At 42.9% G+C, this 13,264-nt stretch overlaps 1 protein-coding gene across 1 annotated transcript in view; it reads right to left on the reverse strand.

The window, feature by feature from the left end:
* Window positions 1-10,939, reverse strand: part of LOC311132356 (proto-oncogene tyrosine-protein kinase Yrk-like) — a 37,824-nt gene extending 26,885 nt beyond the window's left edge. The window contains exon 1 of the mRNA XM_084165608.1: window positions 10,802-10,939. The gene's annotated coding sequence lies outside the window, so the exon portion shown is untranslated. The remainder of the gene's footprint in view (window positions 1-10,801) is intronic.
* Window positions 10,940-13,264: the final 2,325 nt, after the last annotated feature.

A 13,264-nucleotide genomic window follows, 5' to 3' on the forward strand; every position in this document is an offset into this window, starting at 1 on the left:
ACCTGAGCTGAATCTGGTAATGAATGGTGTGGCTGTTGAACAAGTTGAGGACACTAAATTACTTTGTGTTACCTTAGATTGTAAACTGTCATGGTCAACACATATAGATTAAATGGTTGTAAAGATGGGGAGAGGCCTGTCCGTAATAAAGAGATGCTCTGCTTTTTTGACACCACACTCCACAAAGCAAGTCCAGCAGACTCTAGTTTTATCTTATCTTGATTATTGTCCAGTAATATGTGATTCGTTTCAGGAAACTAGGCGTATGTCGCGGGTCACTACTTCACAGGAGAGCCATTTTTCATTTTTTGGCAGAAATGCCTTCTGGAACATGTGAACTTTCATGTGCATTAATAACAAACTTGTACGGTATCTGTAAATACGAATACATTACATCTTCAAACTAAGGGCAACCGTGGCATCCATGACAAGGAGACACGTCCATCATGCATTATGTATACGGGTAAGATAGTCTAACGAGCTACATTTTCAGATATTACACGTTTCTAATTTTGACAGAAAGTGGTTTCATTTCAAGTTAAATTGTACTGTTAGCTAGCTAGCTAACGTTACGTTATGATCTTATTATTCGTATCTCAGAGCCATTTGCTTGCTAACATTTAACCTGGTTGGTTAGCTACCTGCAGATTCATGCAGGGTAGTAAAGTCATGAGTTGGGATTATGGTTCATTGTTTAACTGGCTAGCTAACATTAGCTGGCTGGCTCACTAGCTAACATTACGTGTATGATCTTATTATTCGTATCTCAGAGCCATTTGCTTTGCTTGTTAGAGCCTAATGTTAGCTAGCTAACATTTAACCTGTTTGGTTAACTACCTGCAGATTCATGCAGGGTAGTAACGTCATGAGTTGGGATTATGGTTAATTGTTTACCTAGCTAGCTAAGCTACATGTCTTAACAAAAGACTCCACTACGCAAGTAAACATTTCAGGTGCGTTCGTAAATTCAGTCTGAGTATGCCAGAGTGCAGAATAACTGATGAATTTACAAAAGCACAACACCCGTTGAATATGGACAGTGTCAGTAAACATTGGCAAAAAAGCTGAATTAAATTGTTGCCAGCAGCACAGTTACAGTCACCAACTCTCTGGATAACATGAAAACAGCCTAACCAGCTCTGCTAGCGCGACAATAGAATGTTGGGAAAGTAATTCTGCTTTGAAAGTTGATAAACTTGTAATCTCACTTTTGAGAAAATGGCCTTTGAATGTTTTGGTACCTACTGAAGAGCTCTTCTTTGTCTACACCCATTCAGCATCGTTCACACCCTCTTAAGCCTTAGCCCCACCTATCTATTTAGAGATTCACATGTGAGGCCATGTGCTAAACAGAGTGAGTATGGTAGTGCACTAAACAACCAAAGATTTCAAGACTAAAGGCTGGTTTACACTACGTCTATCGACATGTCTGTAGACAGTTGTCACAGTGACATCATGAACATTCTATTGTCGTCTGACATCAAACTTGTTGTTGTCGTTATGAAAAAGTATAAACACAAAAACTACAGGCTGCATGGCAACTTTCTAAACAATGTTTTGGTTCGTTTCTAGCTTGTTAGTTCAAATAATGACCATATCATATACAGTGAGGGAAAAAAGTATTTGATCCCCTGCTGATTTTGTAAGTTTGCCCACTGACAAAGACATGATCAGTCTATAATTTCAGTGGTAGGTTAATGTTATAAATTGATTTGCATTTTAATGAGGGAAATAAGTATTTGACCCCTCTGCAAAGCATGACTTAGTACTTGGTGGCAAAACCCTTGTTGGCAATCACAGAGGTCAGACGTTTCTTGTAGTTGGCCACCAGGTTTGCACACATCTCAGGAGGGATTTTGTTCCACTCCTCTTTGCAGATCTTCTCCAAGTCATTAAGGTTTCAAAGGCTGACGTTTGGCAACTCGAACCTTCAGCTCCCTCCACAGATTTTCTATGGGATTAAGGTCTGGAGACTGGCTAGGCCACTCCAGGACCTTAATGTGCTTCTTCTTGAGCCACTCCTTTGTTGCCTTGGCCGTGTGTTTTGGGTCATTGTCATGCTGGAATACCCATCCACGACCCATTTTCAATGCCCTGGCTGAGGGAAGGAGGTTCTCACCCAAGATTTGACGGTACATGGCCCTGTCCATCGTCCCTTTGATGAGGTGAAGTTGTCCTGTCCCCTTATCAGAAAAACACCCCCAAAGCATAATGTTTCCACCTCCATGTTTGACGGTGGGGATGGTGTTCTTGGGGTCATAGGCAGCATTCCTCCTCCTCCAAACACGGCGAGTTGAGTTGATGCCAAAGAGCTTGATTTTGGTCTCATCTGACCACAACACTTTTACCCAGTTCTCCTCTGAATCATTCAGATGTTCATTGGCAAACTTCAGACGGGCCTGTATATGTGCTTTCTTGAGCAGGGGGACCTTGCGGGCGCTGCAGGATTTCAGTCCTTCACGGCGTAGTGTGTTACCAATTGTTTTCTTGGTGACTATGGTCCCAGCTGCCTTGAGATCATTGACAAGATCCTCCGTGTAGTTCTGGGATGATTCCTCACCGTTCTCATGATCATTGCAACTCCACGAGGTGAGATCTTGCATGGAGCCCCAGGCCGAGGGAGATTGACATTTGCGAATAATCGCACCACCTGTTGTCACCTTCTCACCAAGCTGCTTGGTGATGGTCTTGTAGCCCATTCCAGCCATATGTAGGTCTACAATTTTGTCCCTGACATCCTTGGAGAGCTCTTTGGTCTTGGCCATGGTGGAGAGTTTGGAAACTGATTGATTGATTGCTTCTGTGGACAGGTGTCTTTTATACAGGTAACAAACTGAGATTAGGAGCACTCCCTTGAATAGTGTGCTCCTAATCTCAGCTTGTTACCTGTATAAAAGACAACTGGGAGCCAGAAATCTTTCTGATTGAGAGGGGGTCAAACACTTATTTCCCTCATTAAAATGCAAATCAATTTATAACATTTTTGACATGCGTTTTTCTGGATTTTTTTGTTGTTATTCTGTCTCTCACTGTTCAAATAAACCTACCATTAAAATTATAGACTGATCATTTCTTTGTCAGTGGGCAAACGTACAAAATCAGCAGGGGATCAAATACTTTTTTCAAACACTGTAGATGGTGACCAGTGTCCAAAACACAACAAAGGCTGGTGACCAGTGTCCAAAACACAGCAAAGGCTGGTGACCATTGTCAAAAACACAGCGAAGGCTGGTGAACAGTGTCCAAAAAAAACAGTGAAAGCTGGTAACCAGTGTCCAAAACACAGCAAAGGCTGGTGACCATTGTCGAAAACACAGCGAAGGCTGGTGAACAGTGTCCAAAAAAACAGTGAAAGCTGGTAACCAGTGTCCAAAAGACAGTGAAGGCTGGTGACCAGTAACCAAAACACAGCGAAGGCTGGTGACCAGTGTCCAAAAGACAGTGAAGGATGGTGACCAGTGTCCAAAAGACAGTGAAGGATGGTGACCAGTGTCCAAAAGTGACCAATGTCCAAAAGACAGTGAAGGATGGTGACCAGTATGACCATCCTATGCTGATCTATGCTGTTTTTTTCAGCAGGTCAGCCACACACACACAGAGACACACAAACACACGGTAAGCTCCATCCCTGTACCTGTGGCCCTTGTCAACAACAACACTTGGCACTCTGACTTCTGATGTTCATTGCTGAAACACTGTTTCTCAACTAACCAACAGACTAACCAACAGTCTAAGGAACAGACTAACCAACAGACTCCACTGTCTTCCTCCTTTGATGAACACTCAGACAGACAAGGGCCTGGGGGAGTCAGGACCCAATCTGTCTGTTTTAAAAATGACCTTTAAGCTAGAGGTTGAGAACTGACAAAAAAAAAGTGAGAGATGATTGTCTGACGGACTGGTAAGCAACACAGACCAGACTGACTTCCCCACAGACCTGAGGTTGCGAGTGTATGTGAGGGAGAGTGTATATGTCTGTGAGTGAAACTGTGTGTCTGGTGTGAATGTTGCAGTTCTCAGAAGTGCGGTTACAGTTCATATAAGGTCTGATTATGTCAGAGTAAATTTACCACTGTAGTTCCCCTCTGCTCTACCCTAACCAGTTCTCTCTCTCTCTCTCTCTCTCTCTCTCTCTCTCTCCCTCTCTCCCTCTCTCTCTCCCTCTCTCCCTCTCTCCCTCTCCCCCTCTCTCCCTCTCTCCCTCTCTCTCCTAAACTGACATTTGCGTAGATGAAAAAAAGAAGCAACACTATATCAGAGTGTTTTGGAGATAATGCCATGCCTATACACTAATACAAATACTTTAAAGTACCACTTAAGTACTTTTTTGGGGGGTATCTGTACTTTACAACTTTTACTTTACTACGTTCCTAAAGAAAATTATGTACTTTTTACTCCATACATTTTCGCTGACAACCCAAAGTACTCGTTACATTTTGAATACTTAGCAGAACAGGAAAATTGTGAAATCACGCACAAGAGAACACATGGTCATCCCTACTGCCTCTGGCCTGGCGGACTCACTAAACACAAATGCATCTTTTGTAAATAATGTCTGAGTGTGCCCCTGGCTATCTGAACATTTTAAAAACAAGAAAATGGTACCGTCTGCTTTGCTTAATAAAATGAATTTGAAATGATTTATACTTTTACTTTTGATACTTAAGTATAGTTTGGAATTACATTTACTTTTGATACTTAAGTACACCACCAGTCAAAAGTTTGGACACACCTACTCTTAATTTTTGCTATTTTTTACATTGTAGAATAATAGTGAAGACATCAAAACTATGGAATTTATTTCCTTCTTAATGCGTTTGAGCCAATCAGTTGTGTTGTGACAAGGTAGAGGGGGGGTATACAGAAGATAGCCCTATTTGGTAAATGACCAAGTCCATATTATGGCAAGAACAGCTCAAATAAGCAAAGAGAAACGACAGTCCATCACTACTTTAAGACATGAAGGTCAGTCAATGCGGAAAATGTCAACGTTTCTTCAAGTGCAGTCGCAAAAACCTTCAAGCGCTATGATGAAACTGGCTCTCATGAGAACTGCCACAGGAATGGAAGACCCAGAATTACCTCTGCTGCAGAGGATAAGTTCATTAGAGTTACCAGCCTCAGAAATTGCAGCCCAAATAAATGCTTCACAGAATTCACAGACACATCTCAACATCAACTGTTCAGAGGGGACTGTGCGAATCAGGCCTTCATGGTTGAATTGCTGCAAAGAAACCACTACTAATGGACACCAATAAGATGAAGAGACCTGCCTGGGCCAAGAAACACGAGCAATGGACATTAGACCGGTGGACTTTGGTCTGGAGTCCAAATGTGAGATTTTTGGTTCCAACCGCAGTGTCTTTGTGAGAGGCGGTGTGGGTGAACAGATTATCTCTGCATGTGTAGTTCCCAACATGAAGCACGGAGGAGGAGGTGTGATGGTGTGGGGGTGCTTTGCTGGTGACACTGTCTGTGACTTATTTAGAATTCAAGGCACACTTAACCAGCATGGCTACCACCGCATTCTGCAGCGATATGCCATCCCATCTGGTTTGGGCTTAGTGGGACTATCATTTGTTATTCAACAGGACAATGACCCAAAACACACCTCCAGGCTGTGTAAGGGCTCTTTGACCAAGGAGAGTGATGGAGTGCTGCATCAGATGACCTGGCCTACACAATTGAGATGGTTTGGGATGAGTGGGACCGCAGAGTGAAGGAAAAGCAGCCAACAAGTGCTCAGCATATGTGGGAACTCCTTCAAGACTGTTGGAAAAGCATTCCAGGTGAAGCTGGTTGAGAGAATGCCAAGAGTGTGCAAAGCTGTCATAAAGGCAAAGGGTGGCTATTTGAAGAATCTCAAATATAAAATATATTTTGATTTGTTTAACACTTTTTGGGTTACTACATGACTCCATCTGTGTTATTTCATCGTTTTTATGTCTTCACTATTATTCTACAATGTAGAAAATAGTAAAAATAAAGAAAAACCCTTGAATGAGTAGGTGTGTCAAACTTTTGACTGGTACTGTATATTTAAAACCAAATACTTTGACTTTTACTCAAGTAGTATTTTACTGGGTGACTTTCACTTTTACTTGAGTAACTTTCTATTAAGGTATCTATACTTTTACTCAAGTATGACAATTGGGTACTTTTTCCACCACTGACTGTAACACACCTGATTCAGCTAATCAAGGTCCTGATGAGCATCTGATTACTAGAATCATGTTAAAGCAGTGGTGGAACAAAACCCAGCACACCCAGAATCTCTCAAGAAGGAGGGTTGGCCACCCCTGATCTACAGGCAGTGACTCTCCATGCACTCAACAGGTTACAAGAAGTTCACTGGTTCAAATCCAACTCAGGCTATTCCCACCTAAATTGCCTAGCTAATGAACATCGAGGTATTTTTCAAACATAAACCATTTTCTCGGGACTGAAAACACATAGCAGACACACACCACCCTCATTCATCACACTCACAGACATCCAAACACACCCTTTCCTGCCCAATCTCCTACAGATAAACTGCTCCCAGCAGGGAATTCACAGTAGGAACAACACGCATGCACAGCTATGTGGAGTAAGTTTTGTTATTGCTAAGTAACTTCAGATGAGTTTTTATAAGGGACGATGGCCAGTGAAGCGTGAAGGGCTGTGCGTACAGTTCACACTGAGCCTGTTAAGTCAGTTATTTTGAAATCAAATTACAGAGCAATAAATGGAACACTAGATTAGGAGAAAATAACGGTGGTGAATCAAAGGCTGCATCTGACAACATGACAGTGTAGCCTATTCCCTATATATATGCCTAGTGTACTGTAGGCCCACTGGGCTAGTTTTGTCTAGAGCCATATAGGGAGGGATGCTACATAGGGAGGGATGCTACATAGGGAGGGATGCTACATAGGGAGGGATGCTACATAGGGAGGGATGCTACATAGGGAGGGATGCTACATAGGGAGGGATGCTACATAGGGAGGGATGCTACATAGGGAGGGATGTTACATAGGGAGGGATGCTACATAGGGAGGGATGTTACATAGGGAGGGATGCTACATAGGGAGGGATGCTACATAGGGAGGGATGCTACATAGGGAGGGATGTTACATAGGGAGGGATGCTACATAGGGAGGGATGCTACATAGGGAGAGATGCTACATAGTACATAGGGAGGGATGCTACATAGGGAGGGATGCTACATAGGGAGGGATGCTACATAGGGAGAGATGCTACATAGTACATAGGGAGGGATGCTACATAGGGAGAGATGCTACATAGTACATAGGGAGGGATGCTACATAGGGAGGGCAAAAAGTACTACAGTAGAGGAATATGGCTCTGGTCAAAAGTAGCCTAGTGCATTATATGGAAAATAAGATATAGCCTGACACTTTTCTGTTAGCTTGACAAATGGCTTTTTGGACGTGGTCATTAACGATATAAGGAGAATCTTCGGCTCTGTCGATTACAGGATGAGTGTACTCCTATGCCATAAAGGTTCAGACCTCTTGGTAGAGGCTATAGTATGCTAGAGGCAGGCGCCCACTGAAGCCTTCTTTCACTCTATATCCGTCAGTCTCTCTTTGACGCCTACTGAAGCCTTCTTTCACTCTATCGCTCCCTTTCTCTACTTTTCTCTATGGAGGAGGATGTGATGACATCACGTGGAAACAGGAAGACCCTGTGCCTGAGACAGCTGACTTCCCAGAACTTTTCCATCTCTCCCTCCCCCTTCATCCTTCTCTCTGTTTTTCTACCCCCCAACCTCCCCCTGTACCTCTCACTCAGTGGAGGCTCCTCAGAGGAGGATGGGGAGGACATTCCTCCTCAGTGAATTTCATAAAAATTTAAATGGTAAAACATTAAAAAAATATATCATTTTTTGATAAAACTGTGCTAAATATATTCATGTCACCAAATAATTGATTAAAACACACTGTTTTGCAATGAAGGTCTACTGTAGCCTCAACAGCACTCTGTAGGGTAGCACCATGGTGTAGCCGGAGGACAGCTAACTTGCATCCTCCTCTGGGTACATTAACTTCAATACAAAACATAGGAGGCTCATGGTTCTCACCCCCTTCCATAGACTTACACAGTAATTATGAAAACTTCCGGAGGACGTCCTCCAACCTATCAGAGCTCTTGTAGCATGAACTGACATGTTGTCCACCCAATCAAAGGATCAGAGAATGAATCCAGTACTGAAAGCATAAGCTACAGCTAGCTAGCACTGTGATGAGTAGTTGACTCAAATAGAGAGAAAGACAATAGTTGAAACGTTTTGAACAAATTAATTTCTTCCAAAATGAAGGAGAAGCAAGAGAGAGATATTCATTTTTGTTCACTTTCAGTTTCACTTACTTAGCTAGCAAACGCAGCTAGCTAGTTTAGCCTACTCAAACACAACACTGGAACTCTTCCAAGTCAAGGTAAGCTTTTGGTTTTACTAATTTATTGCCACTGGGGTCCGCCGGTGTAAGTGCTAAACTGCTTACTGACTATCCACTGTAATGTTACTGCATGATTGTAGCGGGTTTACTAACGCGTTAGTTCTATTAGCTATGTTGACTATGACGTTACTTTAGCTAATATGGTGACAACGATGTAGGCTGTGTGTAGTGGTTATGATATGGTTTGGCTTGGAAAGTTGTTTTCGCCTAGTCACATACAGCTGATGTGTTGTACATTGAAGTCCACAAGTGAAGGGAAAAGGTTAGAGGAGGAGAGCGTGTAGATGCGATTAGGCATACAACGTGGCTGCTATGAAAGTTAACTGTGTTTTTTCTCTCGACCTGTGTGCACCTACGTTGTAAACTTTCATTCATAGGCTAGGTTGTAGCAACCTCATGATGGGTATAGGGAAAATGTGAGTATCATGTAGTAGCCTAAACCTATTGCTGTTAAATTGAACTGGGTGAATGGAGTATGAATGACAGTCATCCAATATGCTGTAATAGAAATAAGGCCATGCTCATGAAGAAATAAAAATCGTGCTCCCTCATCTTAAACTGCACCGACCGCCACTGCTCTCACTATCCTTCTCTCTCTCTCCCCTCCTATTCTCTGTATATCTCCACCATCCTCTCTTTCTCTACATTGAAGGTTACGCTTTGAGAAAAATGTAGGGCTCAGTGTCCTATCACTACTGCTCCACTCACACCCTGCATCCTGTGGTGTTTCCTGTTAACCAGGAGAGAGACAGAGAGAGAGAGAGAGACAGAGACAGAGCAGAATTAGGCCAATACCCGCTAATTATCAAAATCCAGAAAAGAGCCGTTAAATTCTATAACCACTTAAAAGGAAGCGATTCCCAAACCTTCCATAACAAAGCCATCACCTACAGAGAGATGAACTTGGAGAAGAGTCCCCTAAGTAAGCTTGTCCTGGGCCTCTGTTCACAAACACAAACAGACCCCACACAGCCCCAGGACAACAACAACAACAACACAATTAGACCCAACCAAATCATGAGAAAACAAAAAGAGAATTACTTGACACATTGGAAAGAACAAACAAAAAAACAGAGCAAACTAGAATGCTATTTGGCCCTAAACAGAGAGTACACAGTGGCAGAATACCTGACCACTGTGACTGACCCAAACTTAAGGAAAGCTTTGACTATGTACAGACTCAGTGAGCATAGCCTTGCTATTGAGAAAGGCCGCCGTAGGCAGACCTGGCTCTCAAGAGAAGACAGGCTATGTGCACACTGCCCACAAAATGAGGTGGAAACTGAGCTGCACTTCCTAACCTCCTGCCAAATGTATGACCATATTAGAGACACATATTTCCCTCAGATTACAGCGATCCACAAAGAATTCGAAAACAAACCCAATTTTGATGAACTCCCTTATCTACTGGGTGAAAAACCACAGTGTGCCATCACAGCTGCAATATTTGTGACCTGTTGCCACAAGAAAAGGGCAACCAGTGAAGAACAAACACCATTGTAAATACAACCCATATTTATGTTTATTTATTTTCCCATTTGTACTTTAACTATTTGCACATTGTTACAACACTGTATATATACATAATATGACATTTGAAATGTCTTTATTCTTTTGAAACTTCTGAGTGTAATGTTTACTGTTAATATTTATTGTTTATTTCACTTTTGTTTACTATCTACTTCACTTGCTTTGGCAATGTTAACATACGTTTCCCATGCCAATAAAGCCCTTAAATTGAATTGAAATTGAATTGACACAGAGAGAGAGAGAGAGAGAGAGAGAGAGAGAGAGAGAGAGAGAGAGAGAGAGAGAGAGAGAGAGAGAGAGAGAGAGAGAGAGAGAGAGAGAGAGAGAGAGAGAGAGAGAGAGAGAGAGAGAGAGAGAGAGAGAGAGAGAGAGAGAGAGAGAGAGAGAGAGAGAGAGAGAGAGAGAGAGATAGATAGATAGATAGATAGATAGATAGATAGATAGATAGATAGATAGATAGATAGATAGATAGATAGATAGATAGATAGATAGATAGATAGATAGATAGATAGATAGAGAGAGAGAGAGAGAGAGAGAGAGAGAGAGAGAGAGAGAGAGAGAGAGAGAGAGAGAGAGAGAGAGAGAGAGAGAGAGAGAGAGAGAGAGAGAGTTTCATACCTGGGCCTGTGCCCTCAGAAATCGGGGGAAACAGCCAAAACAATATACCATTTACATTGCTACACACAGACATTTTTACTTTGCCATAGAAACACATACACACACACTGAGTATCTTAGTTTAGGCTACAGAGGTTGACACTCAGTCTCACACAGCTATAAAGAGTGGCAAACACACACCGACTGACTCACCGGAGAGCAGGAAGGGTCACCCGTTATTCGCGTGGGCTGGCGGAGAGAGGTGTGAACAACACCACGGAGTTAAAGCTCCAGGCACACGGGACAGAACGGGATGAGACCGTGGCTCGCGGAGCGCTGGGCGATAGCTGAGCGCTTCTCTCTAGAGGGGATGTGAACCTGCGGCGCTCTCTCGCTCTCTGTCCGGAAGGGTTGGATTGACTGACACGCGCACTGACTGACGTCCTGACTGACACGCGCACTGACTGACGTCCACTCCGAAGCGCGCAACCTGGCTTTGCTTGTGTCACTCACGGAATTTAAACAGGAAAAAATAGGAATCTGGTTTTGACTTTGAATAACGTGATTCATGTAGAAATTGTTCAAACGCAAAGTCCGGTGATTTGACACAACCGCTGAGCCCGGGAATAGAATCGCTGGGCCTGTTCCAGTCAGGTAGTCCCTTCCTATTATCCTGCGAGAGAGACACACAGAGAGATATAGAGACACCAAGACAGACAAAGAGACACTCTCTCTCTCTCTCTCTGTCTGCATCTAGAGAGGTGTGAGTGTGCTACTGGAAGATATTGCAGTGTGACCTCGCCTACAGTCTATAACTAACGAACGGGTTTTCAGTATAACATCAGTTTGTTCAAAACTGGAGACACCATAGAGCAGGGGTGTCAAACTCATTTTAGCTCAGGGGCCACATGGAGGAAAATCTATTCCCAAGTGGGCCGGACCGGAATAATCATGGTATATATAACTTAAAAACAACAACTTCAGATTGTTTTCTTTGTTTTAATACGATCAACATACAACATAAAGCTGGAGCCTGAGGACAGTGTGTCCAAAATAGTACAAGCACAACATCACTATTAATCATAAAACACGTCAAGTTTATTTGAAAATTCTAAAGAAAAAGAACACAAACACACAATGCCTCAGTGATTAACAGAACTGTTTCACAGATCACAGAACTATATCAGGGGGTCATTTCTCAGGCAGAAATGTAGATAAAAAGAATGAAATCCTGTTCCCCAAACAAGTGCAAGAACCACAGAGTCAAGAATAGGTTAAATATACAAATAAAATAAAATCAATTAAAAACAATAGCACATCAACATAAAAACATATAAACATAAAGCTGGAGCCTGAGGACAGTGTGTCCAAAAGCACAACATCACTATTAATCATAAAACACCTCAAGTTATTTGAAAGTTCTGAGGACAAAGAACACACAAACACACAATGCCTCAGTGATTCACAGAAGTATATCACAGATCACAGAACTATATCAGGGTGTCTCATGTAGCACTTTAAGTGGGGTTGCATAGTTTATTTGACTCCTGATACCTGGCATCTTTTAGCTTTCACCAGCGCATCAATATCAGGCGTCACATCCTGAGTGGCAGCCAACTTCAGGATGTGATTCAAGTGCTTGTGCGTGAGCCTTGAGCGCAGCTTTGTTTTATTTATGCTCATTACAGAGAAAACTTGCTCACAAAGATATGTGGTTCCAAACATGCACAACAGTTTTGCAGCGAGGGCTGTCAAGTTGGGGTAACCTGGCAAGAGATTCTGATTAAATATGTCCAAGCCAGCTGCGGCAAAAAGTCTATTATTTCAAGTTGGATGCTGACGGGCAGATCAGAGGGATTCACGGTGAATGGCGAGCAAAAAACTTTGAAGTCTTTCTCCAGTTCACCAAAAATCTGAAAGCGTTGCTCAAACTCCCGTAACAGTCCCGTTATTTTATCTTTGAACCGCTTCATGTCTGCCACATGTTGGGTCGCGCACACATTTTTCAGACAGGGGAAGTGAGCTGCATCACCACCGGCAAGTTGCGTCTCCCACAATGACAGCTTCAACTTGAAAGAACGTATGCTGTCATAATACTGCGTGACAACTTTGTTGCGCCCTTGCAGCTGTTTGTTCAAGTTATTCAGGTGCTCTGTAACATCCACCATAAATGCAAGGTCCTGCATCCATTCTGCAGAATGGAATTCTAACACTGTTCAATTTCTTCTCGTAAATCAAAGAAACGCCTCAGCACCTCGGCTTAACCATCTTACCTCAGTGTGGTATGGCAGGCCATAGATGTGGTCTTTCTCTCTGAGAAGGCTGTCAAACTGACGGTGATTCAGGCTTCTGGATCGGATGAAATTAACAGTTTGGATGACCACCTTCATGACGTTATCCATCTTTAATGACTTGCAACACAAAGCCTCCTGGTGCAAAATACAGTGAAAAGTCAAAAAATCACGTCCTCCATTTGCAGATTGCACTTTCTCTCTGAACTTTGTCACAACGCCTGCTTTTTTCCCGATCATTGAGGGCGCACCATCTGTAGCCAGGCTGACAGCGCGGGACCAGTCCACTCCGACCCTGTCCAGCGCGCCGACGAGTGCGGTAAAAATATCAGCTGCTGTCGTTGTATCTGCCATCGGCACCAACTCCACGAACTCCTTGGTGATG

The sequence above is a fragment of the Coregonus lavaretus genome, assembly GCF_964263955.1.
Source record: "Coregonus lavaretus genome assembly, chromosome: 7".
Taxonomy (NCBI): domain Eukaryota; kingdom Metazoa; phylum Chordata; class Actinopteri; order Salmoniformes; family Salmonidae; genus Coregonus; species Coregonus lavaretus.